General features: G+C 35.2%; 1 protein-coding gene across 4 annotated transcripts in view; it reads right to left on the minus strand.

Moving 5' to 3' along the window:
- The window catches only part of SBF2 (SET binding factor 2), a 271,467-nt gene that overhangs the window by 77,365 nt on the left and 172,823 nt on the right, over positions 1-21,279 (minus strand). The gene's annotated exons all lie outside the window — the stretch shown is intronic.

The following is a 21,279-nucleotide window of genomic DNA, read 5'->3' on the forward strand; positions in this document are numbered from 1 at the left end:
GTTAACTTAAAAAAAGATAAAAACCCAATCTGTCTTGAATGCCTCATTCAACAGGCAGGTGTGTCATTCATGTCCCTCTAAGCTGAAAAGGGTACACCAAAGTAAACCCACTGGTAATTGCATTGATGAAAACGGGGATCTTACTGCAGTAACCTTTTAAAGGAAATTAGAACCAGACTGTAACTTAATATTTAAAAAACAAACTACCTGAATTTTTAAGACTTTGTTTTAAATATGGAACAAACATGATGATTTCTCCCCCAGCACAGTCTATTTCTGTGAGGTTGTTTTTGTTGTTTTGGGTTTTTTTTGTGACTGGATCTTTTCCTCAACTCTTTTTGCCAACACTGAAAAACACAATAATGTACATACTACTTCTAGACAAATGTATTGTCGTTATGCCCCTTGATGATGAATGGCAAATGACATTTCCATTTGAACTCTTCATCTCTCTTTTTTTTGTTACACACTCCTACAGTGGGCACCCTTCAACTCAACCCAAACTCCCATTAACTATCTATAGTATCTGATTAAGTTCCAAAACTGAAATATCTTAAGAGTTCTCTGCCAGACTTTTAATTTATGCCTTCATCTTACGGTATTTCCTTCCTGGAGTTCTCCAAAATGCAAAAGTTAGATAAAACTGGCTCTGGCTAACTGCAGTAGCAGAAATACAAAATCTGAATTTGAGGAACAATGACATTAAGGATCACCAGGATATTATTTGTACTAATTCCTTCTTCTTTCTCAAATGGCTATGAGTGATTACAAACTACAGGCTTAAAACAGACCAAGAAAACCTCATTACATGACTATTCTTTTTATTACTTTGAAAGTTCATTTCATCCTTTGTGATTTTCAAATAACAAATATTCCAACTCCTATTAATTTAATCAAGYTCACTAAGCAGAGTATCAAGGTCCACACACAGTTAAACAAAACAGCACTTTTAAAATCCAATTTTAAGTTGTTTTCTAAGATGCACAAGAGGTTCACAGATGTGAAGCTTTATTGATGCACAGTTACTGAAAGCTTTAACATGTCTAACTCTGCATGAATGCATGTATGTTAACTATGCATGGAAAACAAAGGTGTGCAAACATCTACGCTTTACAACACATCCTACTCCCGGAGAAGCAGACGATAAGAAAAGTGGGCACTGAGAAACTTGACAGAAGCCTTACTGATGCCTTTCAGTACCGTGTCACACCTACCCCCCTCCATTAGTTCATAAAATCACTTTGTTTAGGTGTCAGAATGGGAAGACTAAAGGACAAAGCCTCAACTGTTTTTTATTCTCAAATCTACATCCTTATTGTGGTAGATATATTATGTGGGCAGAGTTTTCAGTAGAACGACAGCATTTTTGCTGTCAATGAAGTTTGTATTTTGGAATTACTTCCAACTGATAAACTCAAAGCATTACATTTTTTTTTGTCCAAAGCAAAACAGAACTAGTTTAGAAAAAATGCTTTGTTGAATGGAGTAGGTATTTACCATGAAGGATCGTAACTTTGTTCAAAACTAGGATTTAAGGAGCTGATTTTAGAAAATATATCAGAAGTATTTTAAGATTTATATTTTTAAAACAATGTATTTGTTTTCAAAGTTGAGCTGATTAAACTTTATGCATCCATGTATAATCACAGTGCTAATGCAATTTAACTGTAAACATTATGGTAGTTTGTACCAAAAGGAAACRTAAGATCTGTCCAAATTTATCAAATAATGATGAATGTACACAAACATTCAGCTACCCTAGAGAAAACCCTAGTGCTATTACAGATTTAATCTTTACTCTCTGAAACTACTATAAATATCTTTGATTCTCCAAATAGAAAGGCGGCAAAATTTCATTCAAATGCGGATTGCACAATGCCTCATTCTGATTTGAAAGAGGCAATAAATCTAATAGGCTACAGGATCTAAAAAAGAACAGCTGTTTCCTGTTAATCTATATTAGGATTAAAATCTCTATATTCCATCTCAGCAGAGACAAAAGTCTAAGTAAATTAACTGGCAATTTTACCATGTATTAACWAAATTATGTGCTGCCTTGAAATAAAGGAGAAAACATATATTCCAATTTGAAATTTCTGATGCAACTTATGTACTAAAACTACAAGTTCTAACTCCATAAGGACATTCTCTTGAGTAATAATCAAACTGACATACTTTACTGGAATAAATGCAATCTGACAATGAAATCAGTGAAATCTGACACAAACTACATTACTTACTACAAAAGGCTTGCAATTAACTTCAAAAGGAAGATTGTAACCTGATCTTTCAGACCAAATTTTGGATAAATATTGAAATTATAAGCAAAATTATTTTTGCAGCGAAAATTAATGTACTTTCTTTGCAACTTTCATCATTAGTTAGCATTAGAGCATATGCTGCTCTGCTTTATAATGGGACTGAGATTTCCATCAGCAACAGTGCTGATGTTGCTCGTCAGCAACAGTGAAATCCAACCTTACTGAGATAGCTATAATACTTGTAATCTAGACACAGCTCTTCTGTGACTTAGACAGGATGAAAGACACACCCAGAAGATACATATAGCAGGTTACCTGTGGACTTTACTATCAATGGAACTACAAGAACACACATGAAACATGGAAGATTATACTTTATGCTTCTAGTTATTGAGTATTTGCTTATCACTATTTTATAAGCCTCTTATTTTGATATGTAAATATACCATTTTAAAAATTTTTAATTCAGCAAATCACTCTTTCTTCATAAATGACCCTGAGAAATTTCACATTTGTTACTCATTAGCAAAAGTTTTTAACTTTTGCGCTACTTAAACACCTTTGCAGAGATTTTGAGTAAATAGAAATGACAGTGTGATTTTTTTTATTACCTTTTCTTTCCAATTTTAGCATTGACTAGAATCATGTTGTGCGCTTTTAAAAGCAGCTTCTCAAATTACTACCTGGGTGTTGTCCTACACCAACAATTTAACACRAAGTACATATTAGACAGACTTAACTTGTGCTCTGAATTATGTCAAGTGTAAGAGTTTCTTCTTCCTCTATGGCCATTACATTACAGAGAGATTGCTGTACGCTTGTAAGAGTGCAAAGTAGAAGACAGAGGACCTGCACCCCACCCAGAGGAATCCTCACCAATTTGTTTTCATTTTGTGGTCTTTCTGCCTAAGCAGAAGCCTCCATAATGACCACTTCATTAAGGAAYCTGTCATATGAGCAACAGGATGCAAGATGCTGTTGCCTGCTGTTCCAGACAGCAGAAGCTCTCATTCTGTATTAAAAGGATTTTACTTCATAGAGAGCTTCATATCTGGCTTTATTTGGCGCTCATAGATTTGTCTGTCCTTGAAACAGTGGAATAAGGGAGAGAATTTAATTGACACAATTTAGATAGAATTACAGAAGCATATAATTTTTACTAATTTTTTTAAGCCTCCTTTAGCTTTTTCTCTGTAGGATCAGAATTTAACAATGCAGCACACAATTCCACTGTACTTCTGACAGAACAAGCAACAACACTTAAAGAGCTGTCAAGATTTTTTTTTTCCCTCCCTGTCAATACATACACTTCAGTTTAAGGCTGAGATTAGTCATTTCCTCCTTCCCATAACAAATTATGTTTAGGAAAACAGGAATCTCAGTTCTTATGTGTAAAAATTACACATCCCTCACTGTATTTTTGCTGAATCCTGAAAGGGGAAAAAAGCTTAACTTTTTCATTCAAGATACTGATAAACACAAGAATGCCATCCCGTGTGTCTAAGCACATCTGAGTTTCTTTAACAGAAATGCCATGCATGTTTCTGAATACTGTCATGAGGCCCATGGCAATAAAGTTCAACATACTCGGGCTGTAATCTTCTCCCAAGGAAATGGTTGGGATGCCAAGATGCCTTTTGACTTTTATTTCACAGCAGGGCTTCATTCACAATGACTCTGTCCAAATCTTAAACTACACCAGCTGTGATACAAGGTCCTGCACTGTAATTTGTAAAAGTATTTGACAAACAACATTTAAACTATACAATATATTGCAATTCATGACAAAAGAGTGAGCAAYATCCATTAACTATTCAGATTGAAAGAAGTGATTAATTCATAATACATTTAAAAACTGCAGGGGATATCTAAAGCCCTGGCAGGCCAAAGCACTGATACACTGATTGCAAAACATAAATAAAAGATACTTTCTAAACCACTTTACAGACAGTCTAGCTGAACAAGGGAACAGTGGAAAAATCCTTAAAATATTGGAAGAACTATTAAAAAAGCTGCTGTATACCAGTATATTCCAGCTATCTATTAGCAAATCAGTTCACAAGCACACAGCACACGTTCCTATACATTCTAGCATCCATTTGGTGTGCAGCAGCATCTCTTATCCTAACATAAAAGCAAGTCACAATCTTTCAATGATATAAAAAGAATAATACATTCACATTGCTTGAATAATTTGTGTTTTATTATTCTTCTCCAAGTTTCATAYGATTTTCGAATTTCAGATACCTGTAATTGTTAAAATTGCATCATCTCATTTGTACCTGCTCTATACTATTTTTACAAGTTAACATGAATTAACATATTTATTTCAAAATATCAGATTTCTTGGAGTTTATATAATAGTGAACCAAAAAATCGGTTTTTCATTTTAGAAAAATATTGTTTGCACACAAGTGAAACTTTGTAAGAGCTAACACGCAGCTCAAGCAATTGAATTACCAAAGGTTCTGGGCCTGATTGGCTAAGGAGAAACTGAACAAACAGTGGCTGAAGAAATGTGACTGATAAGTAGGACTCACTGAAAATTTTATATCAAAATGGGTAAGAGTAAAACATTTTTTAAATTATGTTATTAAAAAAATGACATTGTCTTAGAAAATAGAACTTCTAAAACCCAATTTTTTCCCTTGGGAGACTTACTCTTTCACAGGCACTTTGTAAATTAAAAATGATTTTCTGGGGAAACAAAAGAGAAACAAAAGACACAGACAACACTTCAGAGAAGCCAAGGAGCTGGATCTGGGGTACTACAGGCTGGACTGCCTCACCTCAGCTCCTACAAAATTAGGGAAGAAGGAACTGATTGAGAATAGAAAGTATAGATTTACGAAGGGCAAATTGTGCCTGACCAACCTCTGTGATGAACAACAAAGCCTATGACTGAGGTGAGAGCAATGTGTGTTGTTTACCCTAACTTTTAACAGGCCTTTTGACACAAGCTCCTTTGGTATCACTGCAGGCAAGTTTGGGGATACAACAGTCTCGAGGCGTGATTTACAAAGCAATTGTATAAGATGATCAGAAGACTGATAGGACCATCAAACTCAAAGGAYAGTTGTCAATGGTACAAAGTCTAGCTGGCAACTGGTTCTGTGTCACGATTTCAGTGGTCAGTACGGTGTCTGATGCTGCTTTATATCTTCATCACCTGGAAAATGGCACAGAATGAATTTTCATCACTCGTGGATGACACCAAATTTGGTGGAGTGGTCAATATGCTGGAGGGCAGGAGTGTTACTAATAGGGACCACTGAAAGCTGGAGAAATAGGCTGACAGAAATCTCATGAAGTTCAACAAAGATAAATGCAAAACCCTGCACATGAGATACAATAATGCCATGCAAAAGTATAGGCTGGGAAAAAATGATGCACAGAGCCATGTGCTATGGTATACCTGCAAACCCAAGACAACGCCCCAAAATTCAGAAAAAGGTCCAAAAGGCTCTAAGGAATAGGAAAAATAGACAACATTGAAGCTGAAYTAACTGGCACTCAACATTAGAGCAAATAGGGTATTTTGAAGTAGAAGAAAAGCTACTGTCAAAAATAACAGATTTACAGTGATGATACTGTCTCAAAGAAATATGTGAACTAAAGAGTAAATAATCAAATGGAAATGACGCTGGGAGACAGGAAAGGCAAGAGTACCTTGTACCAGTTAACAATGCTAAAAAAAAAAAAAAAAAAAAAAAAAAAAAAAAAAAAAAAAAAAAAGTGGTCTTGCCATGAAATACACTCATGGCAGGGACAAGAACAATTAGAAGAATTAGAAGAATCCTTCCAAGAGAAGGAAGCTCTCAAGAGCATGTAGAACTGAAAGAAGCCCAGAAGAACTAAATAAATATGGAAAATCAAAAAAAATATATATTTTTTCAGTATTTTTTAAATACTCAATGCATCCACAGGGTTCTGGCACGTGCCCCTGGGAATGCAAGTATATGTTTGTGTGCATTTAACACAGCCACTGGGAGGAATATTTTTCAAAAACTGCCAAAAATGGAGTGGCTTCTCGAGATGCATTTGGCATCTCGTTGCCGGACAACTTCAGCTTTTCTAGGCTAACCTTGATAGTGTTGAGAAGCTTTGCTGCAGTTTTGGCTAATGCTCCAATTAGTCTGTGTACAGCTGCACCAAAAGACAAGAACGACAATGACCAGCTGCTTCTGGAGGAAGTTTTCTTGGATCAGCTTTGTTGGTGCAGCTCCATTTCTTGATTCATGAAACAAGTGTCAGCTGCTGGAAGAGGATACTTCTGGGATGACCTGCAATGGCTGCAGAATGTCARAAATGACAAAAGGCATTTTTAGAGGTAATGCTGAATATTAAAAGGTTGTCATACTTCACGAAGTCAGCAAGGGCTTTTACAAGYTTTGGCACAAGCGATGCATTGTATCAGTTGTACTGCTGAATCTGATGGAACCTGAATCCCTTGTTGTTGACCTTGATGTCAGACCTCTCAGTTCACAAGCAGAATAAAATGTAGTTTTCTGTTGTGTTTCAAAAAGTAGTTGCAATTTTCACAACTTTAATACAATATGATCCAAAAATTAACTTTATAACATCAGAACAAACAAGGAAAAGTCTTTGCAAAGCCTAGAAAGCCAAACAGATTCACCGACTTTTAAGAGTGGCCTGATTTAGTGCTCATTTCAAGATAATAGTCATCTATGAAATATATACATTCRAATACCAATGTTTAAACTATTAAAAAAATCAGAAAAACGTAATATTTTTATTTAACTTATTTTAAGTGTACAGACTGTACCTTCCATTGCATGAGCAGCAGTTTCATTCACATGCAGATTTTACTTGAAATCTAACACTTTTTACCATTCAATAGACAAATGCAATAAGCATACTGAGAAACATGGAAAAAGTGTTTCTATGAAAAATTTACTAAAAAATAGTTCTTTTAATTTTAATAAAGTATTTGTTTTTCTAAGAATATAAGTGAAAATAAATGTGAAATTTCTTTTGTAAGAAACAAAGACAATGGAAGATGCACTAAAACAATTTTAAACCAGCAACTTATTAAATATTAAATTTTACTACGATTATTAAATTTTATTTAAAATATTAAATCAGCAACCACTAGTAAAACTATCCCCCAGATCTTCCAATCTTAAAATTTATAGCCATATTTTACTCTGGAATTTTCAAATGTATATGTTCCAGAAAATCTAAAGGCTACAATGCTGTGGAGCAACTCCTCCATTGGCTACTGAACTGAAAAGTTAAGCTCCCAAACATACTGGTTTGTACATCTGGTAGAAAAGATATATGCTTGGATGTTCTTGAAAAAATTCCTGTTCTCTGTAAAAACAGCCCTGCAGGACAAACAGAACTAGGGGAAGAAAGAAGTCCTTGAGCTTGCTGTGCCGCATTGAAGGCGTGAAAGGATATCAGGGAGCTCTGATGTAGCACAGCCTTCCAGCAAAACTGTATGCCTGACACAATAAATCATAAGAAGCCTTGGTACAATCAAGCTCTTTTTATATAGCCGTATAGATCACTGCTACTAGAAACATTTAGCCAGCTTTTGGGTTGCCAGTTAATCCATTTTTCAGTCCTGAAAAATCTTCTAGGCTATTTGTTTTCTCTTYCCCAGAGCTTTACTCCAAACATCTTTCCATTTTGTTGTAATATTCTTGAAACTATTTGAAAAAAATGGAGTAGGGGGAGTCCTGCTATGGAAGCATAGTAAGGAGCAATGGAAAGAGGGAAAATTATAAAATGCAGCTTGAAGTACAGTGAACTATTAATGAATATTAAGCTCCAACTACATCCATGCTGCTTGAAATTCATTCTACACAATTTACATTTGGAGATTTCAGGGGAATTAGCCAGACTGCAATAGCTGAAAGATAGGAGTGGATAGTAAAAACAAAATGCGAGTGAAGTTTAGGCACTAGCAGCAGCTTTGGCACTAGAAAAGAACACCATGACTTCCAATTCCTGAGAAAGCAGTAGCCCATTTTAAAGAAATTGGAAAAGTACAGAATTGCAAAGACTAACAGCTAATTTCTGCACAGCATGGCATTATTCAGTGTGTATACAAAAGGAAACACACTGTATCAGGTGAACTGCTAGCCACCTATGATAAATGCAAATGTAATGACCCAAYAGATAAATACTTCTGATCGGTGAAATATGAGCAGATATCCAGACACATTTCAGCATTTTCTCAGTCCTTTTTATCTTATCTGTAGTTCTAAATAGCAAAGATATCCTCAGGCTTTCAGGAAGACCCTCACTATCCCAGCATCCCCACTGCCTGCTCTCTTGGTACACACAAATTCAGTCCCATGCTAGTGCAACTGGCAGAGCCATATTTTGTCAAGCTCTTTATAACGCAGACAAATGGCACATATGTTGTTGAAGTTTCAGATCTTATTCTTTGCTGAGATGTAATGAGATGTAAAAGCATGGTTTTTGTTTCAGTACTGTGAGACAACCTACCGGGTGAACTCCTCAGTCTCCAATTTAAGACTTCAAAAATACTCCTATTTACCATCCGTCTTATCAAGTCCTTTGAACCTTCTCCTCTCCACAGATAATAAAATAATAAAAACAATCCAGGCTTTCTACAAGACTACACAGTGACAGACAGGGATGCACAAGGCACAGTACAATGCTACTGTGCAGTGTATCGATGCCCTTTTCAGGCACAGACCACCACAAATGGCATGATGCAGCATATAGAAAGGGTAGTTGCACACAGTCTGAACAATCCCTCAGAGCACAGTGCATATAAGTATTAATCAGGCTGGAAGGATGCCAGACAGCACGGAACAGTACTTGCAGCAGCACCACTAGATCCACATGAATGAGGGCGTATGAACTTACCAGTAAACTCAATGCATTTTCAGTAGGGTGCACAAAATATGCTATCTTGCTAGTTAATACCTACTAAAGATTTTATTACATGAACAGAAGTCCTTTTAGCACAGCATAATTGAGTTCAGGGCTAATACCCTCTTCCTCCTGAGCAGACAAACCACTTTTTTGGCCCTAAATACAAATGTTATACATATGTTACATAGTCAAAAAGTTATCACATCAGTTAGCACCCGTGGTTCAATCTGCAACTGATCTTTAGTATTTTATTTATACTAAAGATTTCATAAATTAATCAATGAATACTTGCATTAGCCAGACTCGCCAGCAAAGCCACCCTTTTTTTTTTAAACTTTTATTATTTGCTTGCACATTGCTGAAATTTAAACCCGATCACAGTATTTTCATTTAACTCTATACTCGGGAATAACTGCAAGTTACTAATCTGTTCATAAGGTATTATTTTAACAGTATAAGCAAAATTAAATATTAAGTATTTGATAGCATGACAGTCAGATGTTAGCCAAAATTGGTCTATGCTTTAACAATACCATGGAGGTGGCTTCACATCTGATTTAGATGAAAATCTCCAGAAAATCTCTTCCCATTAAATGTGGGATGCAACCCTCAAACTTCACTCTGAATGAGTTAAATAGAGGGATACACCATGTGCTGCATTTTCTATTAGTTTCTAATAATGGCATCACTTCAGGCAGTACACCACAAAATAAGGATTACTCTACCTCATCTTGTAATTCAATCATTTCTTAAAGCCCTATTTTATCTTACAATCTTAGGGATTACTGTAAAGATTATCTCACTGAAGTGAGATAAAGGAAATCCGTATTATAATATTGGTAATCACTAGATGTCCACAGCAAAGAGTCTACAATACTACACACTTTCTGGAACACACAGAAGTCCCATAACCCTACAGTGACTTAAGAATGAAGAATGCTTAATTAAGGAAACATCTGTCAGCTGAATTGCAGAGAAAGTTTCAAAAAAATCCAGTTTCCAGTTATGTTTTTTACTGACAGCAATTTCCTAAAAGTAGTAAACAAAGATTCAACTATTTTTCTAATAATGATTAGTAAAGTTGGTTGTATGGCATGATAAAAAAAAAAGGGGGGGGGGAGAAGGAATGTTGATAAAGCAAATGCAAGAGCTTGCATGTTAGCTGCAATATGACTGCCAAAGCACGAGGGATAAATACAGCGAAAAGAACACAGAAAAGTTAAAATACGAAAATACAAAGCTACTTGTTTTCAAATATACGAACACGAGCCCCCAGTAATCAAGCTTGGCTCCAGGAGGTCATCAGTGATCTAGGAAGTAGATTAATGTCCAAAAAGGTAAGAACCTGAAATGGCTCCAACTGCCTAGAAAAACCAAAAATACATCAACTCCCACATCCTTTAAATCCACTAAATGGGAAGAATTACCACGCTTTTACACTGTTCTACAGCCCTTAAGAGCAGGTCTCTGACATTTTGGTCTCAGATACCTAACATCCATCCTCAACTTAACCTCATATCCTAAACATAAGAAAGGACAAGAAGGACAAAAAAGAACAAACCTACTCTCTGGTGTTGAAGTAAAGTGAAGAGAAGAGTAAAAAGAAAGTATAGGAAACAGGTTGATATTTTCTGTTAATRATATGTTAAAAAGCTGCTAGCCATAACAATTCCGACCAGAATTCTTTTTTGCACAAGTACTTCAGTTTTTGTTACATATTCACTCAAAATTGAGATAAAGAGTTTTACAGCGGTATGATACATCTTCCATTTTTTTCACAGTAGATATTAAAAGTTCATTATCAAATGTTTTAATTAGTCTTTTTAGTAAACTTTTGAAAGCTTTTTCCTTTGGAAAGTTTTGAAAGTATCTAGGTTATGACTTAAAAATGATTGCATTGAAAATTACTTAATTCATTATTTTTTATTACATTTTTGCCTAAGTAGCCAAACACATTTCTTCATTAACACGGAGATTACATGCTCCACCAGAATTTCAGCTACTCCTAAGGACCCGTAAGGACATCTTCTTTTCACCAACCAGAAATAAGTAAGAACTTTTCATTTTCTTTTTTATAGGCACATATTTATGCTTATTTATATTTTGAAACAGATGGGAATAAGTGTAAGAGATTTTAACTTTTGCTAACATGGGAAATAGAGAACACAGACCCTTTCCTCGGAAGTAACAGGGAACATACTACATTCCCTGTAACATTCCCTCTCTCTCCTACCATGCATCTTTGCTTCTCTTCTTGCTCTCAACAGCATATATTATCAGTAACTGAAATGAAAATTTTAAAAACTGTCATGGAAACAGTGTGTACTAAAGATATATTAACTTACCTAAGTTTGTTAAACATGATGGAGTTTAAGATGATTTAGGAAAAATGCTTCCTCATATGCTCTGAAACAGCCCTCTTTCCCATGGCCTTGTGGAAAAGCATATTCAAAACCCAGCAATGCTCCCCATAGTTTTGATTACTCCTAAGTTATCTCAAACTAGCTGAACTTCAAGCAAGTTAGTGAAGAAAATGAATTTCTACATAAAAGAGGTAATCGCAATGCTAGTATATCTGTTTTTATTTATAAGCTCAGAATGCCTCAGTATTTGAAGCCAAGAATAAATACCATCAATGGCACGCTGAAGAGACTTCAGGTAGCACCTTTCACCTTTCCATGAGCCCATTTTTCATGAATAGTTCATTATGGTTGGCTTGATTAATTTTAAGTGAATGCATTCTGATGTCTGTTGTTTGCATGCTGTATTTTCACTTTTATATTAGAAATTAGACAAGACACTGATGGAATTCACATTTTTGTTATATGGTACTTTTATACCAAACTTTCCTGCAACAGTTCTTTGTACTGAGCATGTGTAAAATTCACGTGTCAGTTTGACTTCTCTTTGTTAGAGTTTAGCTAAAATATGGATATGAAAAAGCAGCTCTCGTAATACCTCTCAGTTTTCTCATTTTCACCCTAGTTACGGTTTTCAAGTTTTGTTCCGTACAACACTGCTGGTCCATGTGACTACTCTTAACAGGCCATGAAAACTAACCAAGAGACCCAAAGTACACAAAACTATCAGTTAAGCCTAAGTGTCCATTATAGAAAATGGAACTTCACATGGTAACCTGCACAGGTTAAGGCTAAATGGGTGGTGGACTGGGAAAGTGGCAGCCATCTACCATAATCAATTCAGGATCAAGCTCTATGATTTTCTTACCCATAGGATTCAGAGGCTAAGTAAAAAAAATGTGTTAACATAACTGTAGTTGTGGCCTGTGGCTTTTAAACTGAACCACATATGGTTAGAATTTCAGCTATTCCCAAATGGCAAAAGCAAGGCTCCAAAACTGTCCATTAAAATAAATATTTTTCTTTCAATTCTTTTTCACAAGAGCAGTTTTACCTTTTAACTTCATATATAACCAGCTAAATCCCAATGAAATCAATAGTGTTTACCATCCTGATTTCAGCCTGAAAACAAATTAAAGGCTGTTTTAGTCCACTGGTTTTGTCTCCATTACATACTTTCTCCTCTTAATGAAAAAATCTCCAAAAATAAATTGTTCTAATGCAAGAAAGAGTTATTCTGCAAAGAGATTACTTGACTTACAGGTAGGAATCCCAACATCTGCTGGCACACAGGCAAGAATACTCATCATGAAACACATGGGTAGCATCGTATTTTGTGCTGTCTGTGAATCTAGACTGTATTAATGATAATGATCCTGTGCGGGTGAAAAATGTAGAACACAGGATGTCTGACATTTATAGAAGTGAAATTTTGCGAGGCTTGAAAGTACAGAACAAGATATATGATATTAGTAATTACATTAAGGCATTAAAGAGTACCTACAAAAGTGAAGAATGTGGAGAATTAAAATCATCACGATTGTGTTGAAGGTATATGTGTAACATGTAAAACTTAGTTGCCTAAGGTACAGAGGCAGACTGAAATCATAATGTAGATAAGGAAAAAGATCAAGCTACTGAAGAAGTGCTGAGAATCATGACATCCTCATAATCAAGGTTGATTTTGAGTTTGTAATTATTACACTGAAAGTAAGAGGCAATCAAGTGAGATATGTCATTCCATATACCTGGAAGGAATAGTGATTACTGTATATCAGTCATATGCAACTTACTTTGCTAGAACAAATACCTATTCCAAAGTGATGTTTGCTCCACTAGCTTTAAGAGTAGAGGCTCTAGAGGGTGTTATCGAACAGGAGGAATCTGCATCAATTTCATCCAAATAAGTTGCTTTTATCCTCAAAAATCACATAACTTAGATTGCAAATTAATTCTATTTGTATATCTAAAAATATTACGAGATTTTAAAATGTTATTCATGCAGTTAGAATTTAATTCTGCCTGAGTGAAATTCTGAAGTATGTTTAGAAGTAAGGAATTTGTGTATTTTTTTTATGGTATTGAAAGAATGATATTCTTTTAAAAAAATTTGGTACACAGTGTTGGATCACAGAATACTAAAAGCTCGCCAACCTGGTAAGAATTTTGTGTGTATGTGTGGAGGGGAGGAGTTGGAGAGATGATACTAACAAAGCAATTTTCACTATAGCTTGTTTACATGGTACTTTCCCATGCATCCCAAAAAGAAGCTCATGAAAGTCCTAAATCTGGACTATGACAAAGAAAATTCATGTCAACAGCTGCACGAAATTTTTACAACATATAAAGAACATCAAATATTCACTTGCTTGCACGTTTACTTTCTATTTTTTATTCTAAAACATTGCATACTTTACGTTTTCCTAACRCTTACTGTTAGGAAACTTATTATTCTTACGCTTTTTTCCTTAAAAATCGTTCTAAAACGCCACATATGTCCATTATTTTACTTTTGTCGTATTAATGCATTTGTGAAAGTTTATACAAAATATTGACAAAACCCAGTACTCAGCTATATTTTATGGTATTTATCTTCACATCACACTTGAATTTTTGAATACAAACTGCCCAGATTTCAACCGTTTAAACTAAAGGTCTTCCAATGTTTCTTCTGGTAAATACCATCAATGATCAAGGGTGCACACTCTGCCCTTTTCTCACAGGGTAAAGCATTCCCTTTCAGCTACTCTGTTTAACAGTTATCTAAAGAGTGATGTGCAGGTTGGGAAGCCCTTAGTGAGACTGTCTTAGATTGCCAAACTCTTGCTCTTCATTTTAGTAATAACAAGCTAAAACTACATACACACACATGCATACAGGTGGCCAAAAAAGCACTTTTCCTGACTAGGTATAGCACAGTACACCAATACTGTATCATATTTTATTACTTATTGTATACAATAGAACTATATACCATACAGATTGCTATGTACATGTACAAATATCTAATAGTGTTGTACACCATCTACACCGAATTGGGTACCTATACAGAAATGTTATATATATATATATATATGTACAATTTAAAATAAAAATATTTTCTATATTTTTATTAATATAACATTTTTGAAAACAGAAGTTTACTGGTTTCAAGTAACTCACCCCATTAACAAAATGCCTATCTTTTCACACCACAAAGATGTTATTTTTGTTTTTCCTAACTTTCATCAGTCCATCTCTTTCATAGACAGGCTACAGAGTAGCTATGCAGCAGTGTAACACAATTCCTAAACTGGAGTTATTTTATTTATGACAATGAGCAGCATACATGCACATGTCTGCTTTTCATCAAAATGACCAAAAATATTTAGAACGTAAAGTTATTAGGAATACTTGGCAACCACAATGATAGAATTAACCGTAATGATACTTAAGAGCAGTCACAGCCTACCATGTCAATGTCCAAGAAGCTACGTGGTCTCAGTAAGATACATACATGTGAGTAAACATGTTAGCATGCCCTATACTAATTGTAAATATTGAAGGATTGAACAAAGGCCAATGAAAGAATTCCATTAAGAATAAAGACTGCTCTTGTAAACTAATGTTTCAGAGATTTGAGACTGATGATTTTGTACTTGCCTCATTATTTCTGCTAGTGGGTTATTTCTGCTAGTGTTATGCTTATTAGGCATTCTGACGCTCCAGTGCTTTAGCTTATATCCAGAAGTGCATCACATTTTTATTTATTTACCCGTAAGCCAGATATAATCCAACTGGACTCAGTGAAACCAAGAGAGAGACCAACTGTCTGCAATCTGAATACTGTATCCCATATATTTTTTCAAAAATGTTTATATAGCTATGTAAACAGTTTCACCTAGTGATGAAGCTACAAGTACCTCTGCGTGAACAATCTTTTCTTGAATTCTTTTACATTTTTCCTTTTCTTGTATTAACACGTTTGCATCATACAAATTCTTCAGGATCATTGCAGCTCTTAATTTTTGTTGTTGTTTTAGGGCCCTTTTTTTCAGTATTATTGCAATACTGCTTTGTTTACTGTTGCTCTGTAGTGTACACAAGTATCACTCATCAACATCTATTCCTTTTTTGCGTTCTGTAATATTCCTCAGTATTCATTCACTACAATAACCACGAGCTTAGGAAAAAAAATACGTGGCTTATTCTTATATGAATACCAATAATCTAACATCATTTGAAATTTGYTTTAAGGTGTTGGACCACGACCCTGAAAAAGATTGGTATCTACGGAGAACTGCATACACACATAATGCAGACCACTGATACCACAAAAACCTGCAGTCAAGAAAGACGAGTTATATCCATGGCAGAAGGAACATCAGAAAAAGGGACACTGACATATTTATGATATGTATTCTTGATACTTTTGATGCCTTCTCACATTACTGACAAGAATGGAGGGAAAGACTGCGGGAAATAAAGGGTACCTGCAATCAGAGCTCCTTAAGATGCACATTCTAGATGCACATTCGCTCTAAAAATACCCTTCTTTGATCATCCTGGAGCCCAGAGATTATTTCAGGTTCTATGTTCTTACAGAGTTTACATCTGTCTATCTATATGTGCCTATATATGCCAGTATAGTTACACAGGCACATATACATATTACATATGTATGTATATGTATTTATAGATACGTCTATACCACCCTTGTCCTTATGATTATATATGTGTATATATTTATACATATAGGGGAGCATGCACTGTGTGAACTAAATGCATTTTAGTCAGAAGCAGAGAGGGAAGAAGGCTGAAGGCAGATGCATATACGGACAACACATTTCAAAAAATTCTTACTACTGGTAATTACTCTTTTTTCTTTTTCTAAGTAATAAGTGCACATAATCACACAGACGGCAACACCAAACAGAAGTCACAAATATTCTCAGATTACCAGAAATAGGTGTCAGAAGAATCCAGGCAAATAATAATTTACTAACTGCCCTGCCACATAACAAACCTCCTTCATGGGCACCGCTGTACTGGCATAGTGCCAACATGGAAAGAAGCTGTGGATTTTCTGCTATGTAGTTATCAGACAAAAAAAAAATCTTTACTAAACCACTAAGGCAGTGAAATGTAGCTCGAGACAACCACCTTAGGTGTCTGGACACAAAGAAAAGTGGATGGGCACCTCAACAGGGAGATCACTATAGAAGCAAATCTTAGCAGGTGATACAAAGGGAATTTTTTGCATTCCACCACCTATATGGGGAGAGCTCTGGCCCAGAAGAACAGCTACTACCATGTCAAGGTAGTTATCTCCCCTGATACCTGTGGAGTAGGTGACTGTGGATCAGTCTTCTCAAGGCAGTAATGAAGCTGAAAATTCTGCTACACCGAGCAACAGCAGCACATTTATACCACCTACTTTATGAATAATTACATGGGCAATCCCGTAAAGAAAGAAATCAAATTTTCTATATTTAGTACATAATACTTGTGAATGAATTCTTCATGGCTTGTGTGGGCAACCCATAACATGGGAGGAATTTAAGAGCAAAGAAAGGAAAAGTAAAAACAAATCAGCAATACAATCTTATAAAATGCACTTCTACCCGTCTGCCCTAGAAAAGTTATAAGAACACTACTGGTTCAGCCATAAGCTCTGATATTCAGATATCCTGCAGTTTCTTAGGGAAGAGACATCATCAGATTCAGAAAGAGCAGATTCTTTTATAAGATAAAGAACATAACAGATGGACTCCTGAGAAGTTAACAGTATGGAAAAATCTGTCATTTCTATTGGATGTATTTCTTCTGGGAAATGAAGGGTCAGAGAAACTATATGACATGCCTGTTTTGACAGAAAAAATCTGCAGTACAATATGGAATTAAGTCTGGAGATATCAAGTATGAGCCTTAAACACTGCAATCTCCTTTGTTTCACTTATATAATATCATGATTACATCTAATATAATGAAAAATATTAAATTGTTAAGAATTGATGAGTGATTATGCCTAAGTGAGATCTCATTTTATCAACTTTCAATTATTTTCTTAATTGGTATTTGAATCTTCGTAACTGTTTTGCTAAGATTTTTGTTCTTCATTTGTTTTTCCCCATTTCTGCAAACAAAGGTAAAAGAAATAAATGTGGCCCTGTTAAACTCTCACAATTTCTCTTCACTGTGTTTTCTACGTTTTAAAATACCTTAAAATATTTTCTAATACTGCTGCTGTTCACTTGTCAGAGTCTCTGCTTCCAGGAATGCAAGTCAAATTGAATAACAAAAAGCAAGCCATTAAAAAATGCCTGAAAAAGACCTATTACAACCTTCCAAAATAAAGACGTTTGACAAAACATTTTGCAACACAAAATATAAGAAATGCTGGTTATTTTAACCTGTATATTGCCAAGAATTTGAATCATAAGACACACACATGGTATTACTCTCAGGAGTAATAAAATCTTTCTTGTTATTGGACAGTGTTCTCAAAAGTCTGAATTCTGAGAACTGATTGACTGATTCTGGTGGCAGAATGTATTACCAAACATATTTGCATAAGAAAAATGAATTTAATATTGTTTGTAGGATGCCATGTTCTTATTATCTTGCACATGAAAGTCTTTTTCAAAGCATACAGTGATAAGTGCTAAAAAGAAGCCCACATTATACCAAAGTGATACAGAAGGGTTGCAAAAGAACTTTTAGAGGCAAAATTAATCTATACTATCTATCATATGCTTTTGGCCACTTCTGAAGGAAGTATCTTGACCTAGATGGACGCTTGTTCTAATCTAAAGCAGATTAAGTTTTTAATTTTGCTCTGGTTGCTACTAAGACTTCCTGCAGTTGTTTTTTTATAAGTATACCCTAAGTATGCTCTTAGTACACTCAGCATACTCTATTTGAATGACAAATACGAACAAAAGAAATAAGAGCAATACTTTTAATAGCTAATAATTGCTACTACAAAAAGCCTTAAAATTTATTAGATATTATCTAAAGTGCGTCAATAATAACGTGTCTAGTATTAAAGATACTCCTCAAATATGCTAGCATAGTAAATGTGTATTCACAGAGATGTGACATTGGAGCAAGCCGCCTAAGATAGCATTCTTGACTTGGTGGTTGTCAGATTAAACTATATCACCACGAGACCCTATCCCTTTCTTACACCTAAGAGCCAGAATTTTGAAAATATTTATATACTTAACACAGTTTTATGCACTTTACTCCTCCTAAAATCGTATTTAGATTAAGCACTCAGAAAACTGGGGCACACGTGCTTTCATATTTGACACATACTTGCCAGTATGTGCAATACCATAAGGTATTACAGGCATAGACTGAAACACAGGAAGTTCTGTCTGAACATGAGGAAAAATTTCTTTACTGTGAGGGTAACAGAGCATTGGAACAGGTTGCCCAGAGAAGCTGTGTGTGGAGTCTCCTTCCCTGGAGATATTCAAAAGCCATCTGGACGTGATCCTGTCCAACGCATTCTAGGAGACCCTGCTTGAGCAGGGTGTTGGACTAAATGGTCCCCAGAGCTCCCTTTCAACCTCAACCATTCTGTGATTCAGTGATTAATACGCAGTTATGCCAATATAATAGGACATCTTACACAGGAGGTGTTGTATTGCATCATTTAGCTTTGGGGTTTTTCTTAAAGAAAATTTTCATCTATTCAAACTACCAAAAGAAGCTAGTTCATGATCCCAATATAGCCAAACAGAATTTTTTTCTCCAGCAAAGCAGGAAAAAAAAATTAGGAAATCCTTATAGTTACTCTTCAGTATTTTAAGTAAATTGACGGTAATATCTTTTTAATACAACAGACCGTCAAGTACTCTCCAGCTATACAGTGGAAGAACTTCAGGCTCTTTTTTGCCTCTATTGTTGTTACATCAAATTAAGTGCTGCATGATCAGCAGATACAAAGTTCACTTGCTACTGCCAGAGTAAATCAGAGGTGTGGGAAAGAGACAATTGAAAGTCTGGACAATTCATGCTGTTTCTTTGTAAAGAGTTAATGAGAAGTATGCAAATTCAACCTTGACATTTTTTTATTATTATTATTTCTTAGTTAGTAGTTAAAAATAAAATGTGTTGCTGGAAACATAATCATGAAGAAAATGTGTTCCTAAAGGTCAGAGAAAAACATTTTGCTATAGAAAATGAAAAAGACACTTCAATTAGGATTTTATATGTAACTGCAAATTATTCTGAAGCAACTACAGCAGTAGAAAGCAAACACTTCTGAAACTGTTTCCAGAGAAATACTTGCCTGTTTTTTACAGTACAGTGCTATCTGTATGAATACATTGTGAACTAGTACATTTTTTAGACTGATATAGAGGGCCTTTAACTGTCATTTAGCTAAATAATGTACGTAACACAGAACAAAATACTTCCATTTTGCTATCACAGGTATTAATAATTGATATCATGGAAGCTGCTTTAAATGCTTACCAAAGTTTATGATTTGTCAGGGGAAAAAATCCTACTCAGAGAATGAAAGGAACAGTCTTAAGCAGTTGGCTTAGTCAATGATGACTGGTAGGACAAACAAAAGCAAAAAACTGAGGATTTAACTGCAATAATACCCTTATCTGAAGATATCTGCTTTAATCAATGAGATACACAATCTCTGTGTCCTTTTGGACTTCTTATAACTAGGAAAGATCAAAAATAGTTACTTCACTTTTATTTCAACAGTAGTAGATTGTCAACGCTTCCCAGAGAAATGGAGACAGTAAACTGTATTTTTAACACTTCACTACTGATTTATTGCATCATGCCTTTCCTTAATTGTATTTGTAAAACTTCCTAAAGTCCATGATAGGGCTTTAGCTGTACTCGCCTATCTGCTAAATAAGGTAGATTAGTACGAAATTCTACTGTATTTCCCTGTATCATAGGCCTAACAGAAATCTGTACTGAAGTTCTGTCTGTTACCTTCAAACTTTAAACAGGCCAAAGAAGAACCTTGCAAAGGAAAGCCACACTTCAACTGAGCAGCTCAAACTGACAAACACCACAGACCTGGAGAAGCCCAAGTTTTGCCACTTCTAGTGAAATCAGTGAAATGCTTCCTCTGCCCCTTGCAGTGGCAAAATGGCTAGAAATCAGATAGAGGAAATACATCTTAAGTCTAACTTTTCAATAAAATAATACAGCTATCAACTTGAAACAGCAGTATGAGTATTTTATTCCTCTTCCTTAATCTATTTTCACATACTGCTGTGACAGACACTTCAGAACAGATATAATGAGACTAGTAGCAACATATATGGTGGGATTAATTACCAGCAGTGTGTTAACATGCCACTTGTCATCTACCAAGTAATATACAGAATATAAAGCAGCTCTGAAGAAAGCATCTGACTTTCATTTTTGTGGACCAAAGTAAAATATCAGAATAAATTTTATTAAAAGAAAAAGGATCTAACACTAAACAAACAGGAAAATCTTTGAACAATACAGGAGAGATTAATAAACTTGTAAAATGCCTTTTTTTTTTTTTTTACTTTGAAATGTGGCACTGTTCACAGTAAGGTAAAGACTTAATAAATGCCAGTACTGCAATCTCTTATTCAAAAGAAACTTTCAGGAATAGCCAAATTGTATCTCTTGAAATACATGTGGTTTGCAAAGAAGTCATGTGAGCAGTAGCAATGGCTTGGTGGCTGAAATCAGGGGCATCAGATCTCCTACCTGCATGAGAAAGTGAGCCACGAGAGGTGGGTGAGGCTGGTATTTCCAAGGGAGATCCATCATTGTGGGCC

This window comes from Rhea americana, unplaced genomic scaffold (assembly GCF_003343005.1).
Source record: "Rhea americana isolate MKP2758 unplaced genomic scaffold, rheAme1 scaffold_49, whole genome shotgun sequence".
Lineage (NCBI taxonomy): Eukaryota > Metazoa > Chordata > Aves > Rheiformes > Rheidae > Rhea > Rhea americana.